Genomic DNA, 5,492 nt, shown 5'->3' with positions numbered 1-5,492 from the left:
GACCAAAACCAAAATGCACACAAAGCACTGGGCACAGAGTGGGGCCAGTTAGCAAAGGTGAGGCCAGGCTGCTGATGGCAGTTGTGCCCAGAGACACCTTCTCCAAAAACACCAATGAGCACAGAAAGAAACGCCACTCACAGGATTCTTGGGCCTTATGGCTTCCAAAACTTGGGACAGATCAGGGAACAGACTCAGGATGTCAGACTCCTCTCCCTGGTGCCACCTGTGCTCTCAAGTCTCTGAAGGGTGCCATGGTCTACCATGCCACCTCTGTCTCCAGATGGCAAGACCCAGCCAATGCAAGTATTGAATCTCATTTTGGTTGAGCCATAACCAGCTGTCTAGGTACAGCCTAAGAACCACTGGCCTGCCCCAGCCACTGAGGAGGTCATGTGCACAGCCTGAACCCTGCACATGGCCACGTTTTCCTGGGAGTGTTGTGTACAGTGGGACAGGGTGCCAGTCACTCAGTGATTCTGACAACTGTGTCCCCTCTCTCTAGAATAGCCTCACCCCAGGAAAAAGAGCTGCTGCCATCACACAAATCATCCAAAAAAAAACTTCCAGCAAATTCTGCTTTCACTTCTGGTGGCCATGTCTGAATGCTCCACCACCGGCTTTATCTCAGGGACTCTCTTGACCCAAGTGGGTTTTAGCTGCTCTCTCCAAACCTCTTACTGAATCCACAACTTTTTCTCCAAAAAATGCCTAAACCTTAGTCTTCTCCTCTGTCCCCCATCTCCTCTGTTCTTAGCCTTTCTTGTGAGAACCCCTGCTGTGGTCTGCACACCTAAGCACTACTTCTCTGCCTTGAGTGAGGGAATCCAGGTTTTCATTGTGTCACAGCAGGAATTTATGCTCAGAAAACTGATTTTAGGTGCTGTGTGAGAGGAGGGGTGTTCACCTGCCTGACTGTGGTAACCTATACATTAGGAATAGCAAAGCATTGTACTACACCCCTTAAGTGTCCACAATAAATAAAATGAAAATAAACTCTGGATTTTATTTTTGATCTTGATATTTGGTCAGTACACCAGCACATTTTTCATTTTTTTCCAAACCTCCCTTATGTAGCCAGTCAGAACTGTTGAATTTATTTCAAAAGGTAAAATTCTATGTCCTAGATTTATCTTGTTGATTTCTGTAATTATAAAGCACAGTAATTCATGATGATGCAAATTCTAGTAAGACTGTGCTAGGCAGAAAATGGTCAATAAAGTCATATTAGTGACTTCTCTTAAATGATTGCATTATATTCTAATTAGCTATTTGTTACTTCTTTAGGACCAAATTACCAATACTATTTTGTAAATTCTGTTATCAAATTTCTGTAATTGCATAAAAAATATAATGAAAAATTAGGAACCATACATATTTTTTTCATTATGGACATGAGCACAGCAGCACTGCTCTGAGCTGTGCTATATTAGCAGACTGTTGTACATTAAAACAACCCCACTTAAACATGGAGATTGATGGTGTAAATGAAAAAGTCATTTGGGGAAATAATGGCTAAAAATGCAAAAGAATGATTTTCTAAGCATGCCCTGTCATTTAATAGCTTTGTACTAGTGAAGAGATTGCTAAGACACAAATGTGTCTGCCTAGGGGACCAGGCCAACCCCTCCCTCCTGCAATCACTGATGGAGGCTCTGTGTCCCCTGGGGAATGGTGTCACAGCCAGTGTTCATCAGTCACTTCATGTGAGCTGGCTAAGCTGTGGATTTATCCCCTCATTTGGTCTCCATAATGGCCCTAAGATGTGGGGTTTTGTAGGTGTAGCCATCTCACACATAGGGAAAATAGTACCCAGAGAGGTTAAGCAACATGCAGAGATCACACAGCCAATGAGGGGCAGGCTGGACTTGGCAACAGAGTCTGTGTTCTTACATCCCAACTATAGGACATCCCTCCAAGTCAATGTAGCACAAATTCAGAACTATTACAGTGAATTAAAAACTTTCTGAGGTCAGGGACCCCTGTGGCTTTTTAGCCCCTGAAATGAGACCTAAATATATTTGGTGTTCAGCAAAGATTTCTAAAATTAGAGAATGGGTGAGAGTCATGTTGTGATTAATCCATGAATAGCTACCATGCCCCAGAATAGAGGAAAACTGGGAAATGGGCTCAGTTGAGGTTCACAGGCTCGTGGCCGATGAGGTCAGACCCCACTCACCCCACAGGGCATATGACACTGGGTGGTGGCCACTCTGAGTGGGCGAATCACTTGGGACATGGATAACCATGGAATCCTACAGGTCCTGTCCATTACTGCCTACACACAGCCAGGCTGTCTTGGGCCTTAGGAGAGGGAATCTGCTCTCTGTGTTGTCAGTATTTATGTCTTCTCAATGCTTATCTTAGGGCTTAACACTTTCTCCTTGTGCATGCAAATCTGAAAGTCATTTTATTTTTCTGTCTTCCAAGATTTAAAGTTATAACCTAACAATGAGTCAAAATCATAAATGATACATACCATAAATGTCTCAAGTTCAAATTAATGATGCTCAGTGTGGTGTGTGTGTGTGTGTGTGTGTGTGTGTGTGTCTCGGGGGTGCAGCAGGGTTTGATTTCTAAAGTTGTAGCAAAATGAACATTCAGAGTGAGGGTGATGAGATTTCATGACCCCAGTTTGAATGCACCCTTATCAAACTGATCTGTTCACCAAGCCCCCAGGCTGGGAAGTCCAAGGACAACACTTAGTTCTTGATGTCAGAGTGCTCTGGGGTGTGAGGCCTGGAGTCATAATAGAAGGGGCCTTGGTGTCCCTTGACAGATCCACTGATCGCCCTCTGGCTTTGGTTATTGATGATATCAGGCATCTGGGGGTACATGACAGGTGAGCAGTCCCTGTGTTAGAGGTGGCTGGACACAGGTGGTTGGAGCCTCTTGCTCTGTGCTGGCCTGTCTCCTCAATCAAAAGTGCTACAGGGATGAGAAAACCAACACTGAGTCCCTTCTCTCTTTGCGGATGTAGGTTCACATGCTCGTTCCACATCACCTCTTCCCTTCAGCTCTTCTACCTCCTGTATGTGCAAGCATCTCTGTGTGTCAACAGTTTTGTGCAGCTGGATTCCATTTCAGTGATGAGGCCATCAGTAGTTGGGACATTATCTTGGCTCCTGTCACAACCAACTACATCTGGGAGCTTTCTTTTCAAGCCAATGAGGAGGAGCAATCTATAGCAGATCGACGGTGATGGCAATTTAACTGAAACTGAGATGCAGCAGTCTTTTCCCACAAACTCAAGTACTGCTGATGTTGAAGACAAAGGTCAAAGAGGAGCGGTGATTCCTTGGCTTCTGTGGGGTGCCGAGTGGCTAAAGTGCAGCACATAGATACCACTGGCCCATCAAACCATGGGGCTTTCACTTGAGAATTGTTTTTAAAGGACTAGAACCCAATATCTTGGGCTTTTTGGCTTATCTCTGTCTCCCTGCAGTTCCCAGCACAGTTACTCTTTCCTTAGAGCATCCTACTTCTTTACGTAAATTAGAAATACTCTTCTACATTAGACATGGTCCATTCTGCTCCTGGCAAAAGCCACACTGGGACAGTTAAATGTACCTTTGTAAATGGAGGGACAAATTACTAGAAAGAGCTTATATTCTGCTTCATGCAGAAGATGCCTTGTCCTAGTCCCTATGGGTCATGGGAGTGCTCATGAGTGAGGCCTCCTTCCCATCTTCCTGCCTGCCTAAGCTGCCAATCCCAGGCCAAAAGAGAGCTTTCCACTCCTGCTTTGATCTCTTTCTAATCACCTCTTTCCCAGGTTAACCCTAGTTAGTTTCTTCTGGTTTGCAGGGAGAGGATTCCCACCCACATTTTCAGCTATTAAAACAGTCTGGCTCAATACTGTATTTATTGAGTGTCAATTCAGTGCTCAGAGTTGGTCTGAGAGCTCAGCAAGGCCTGTGGAATCTCTGCCCTTGAAATAATAGGAAACTCCCAGGTGGGCATGGTTGTGGGTTGGGGCATTGTCCAGTTTCCTGAGGGCACAGACATTTGGACCACAGCACCAGCTAAGGGTTCTGGTTCCAAGAGAAGGACATAGGTGGTGCATGTTTTATTTCCTTAGCACTGTAATAAGGTGGCTTTGCATCCCACACACATGACAGACACTAAAACTGAGTCTTTTTCTTCTGGATTCTGCCATGGATTCTCTAGAGGACCTTCAGGAGAAGAAGCTGCTTTATCTGCAGCAAAATCTCCTGGGTCCAGACAAGTCCTTCCCTCTCCAAGGCTAGATACCTCTCAAGACCCCTCGACTTCTGTTCCCTGCAGAATGGCATGGTATCTTACAGTTATGGCTTCCTGCTCTGGCCAGTTGGCCTCTTTCACAAGGTCCTGGGCCAATACTTTCATAGGTGACTCTGTTGTAACTGGTCCCCTGTTACAATCACACAATCGTTACCCACCCTCATAGGATAGCAGAGAATTTTTGCTTCTCTCCCCATCTCTGCTGATTTACCTCTCTCTGTGGTTGTTCTTTAAATACTGGTAAATCTAGAAGCAATTTAACTATATAACTACACAATTATTCATACAGTAGAAGTATATTTCTATCTAAAATTTTTAAACCAAATTCAAAAATTCACCCAAAGCTGAAAATTACCCAAATGCTTCCTACTTTATTTTTTCTATAGCACCTTGCAGCCTATCAAACATTTCAACCTGACAGGTGAATGTGGGTTTTTCATGTTTTCTTCTTTTTGACATAGGTCTTTGACAGATAAGCTATCCAGTTACTTAGTCCAATATGATATCTCACTCAGAAATGTATTTCCCCCACTTACATAGTACCTCAACATATTTAAAATATAACATATTTCTACCAAAATGGGAAGCCATTAATATTTTAGCATCCAACTCAGATTTTACATTGATGATTGATAGACATAAAAGTAGTATGTACTATAGGAGCACAGATATCCTTTTCCAAACAATTTTTTTCCAACCACAGAATAGCTTTTCTTGTCCTTTAAGAAACCCAGGTTGACAGGAGAGACACATGGAAGCCCAGGCCCAGGATGCTGGCCATTGCCCTCTGTGCTCTCTGTCACAACCCACCCCACCTCAACTTTCTCCTCTCCTGTAATTTTATAGTTTGGGAGCAGGGTGGGGAGGGGTCGCACAATAAGCAGTTAGGGTGAGTAATCTCACCTGCTTCCATAGAGTGCCATCTGTCCCACATTACAGAACACTCTACAGCAGCAGCCACTGAGTGGGAAAACCATTAAGGGTGGGGAGGTCCTAGTGCCCACTCATTTCTAAGTCCCCTGTGGTTGGTGGATCATGACTTGGTGGGACACCTTCTCACCTGGCCAGTGCTCAGGCCACACCCCTAGGAGCCAGTGACATTCATTGCTTCTACCACATTTTATGGATGGTCATCTATGTGCTCATGTGTAGCTGAGGTACAGACAGGCAGCTGCCTCCAGTTCCATTTCCCTCCATTCTTGCTCCTAGTAGGACACACACTTATCATG

Source organism: Marmota marmota, unplaced genomic scaffold (assembly GCF_001458135.2).
Source record: "Marmota marmota marmota unplaced genomic scaffold, marMar, whole genome shotgun sequence".
Taxonomy (NCBI): domain Eukaryota; kingdom Metazoa; phylum Chordata; class Mammalia; order Rodentia; family Sciuridae; genus Marmota; species Marmota marmota.
The sequence above is the reverse complement of the archived record's forward strand: the minus strand, read 5'-3'. Positions refer to the sequence as shown.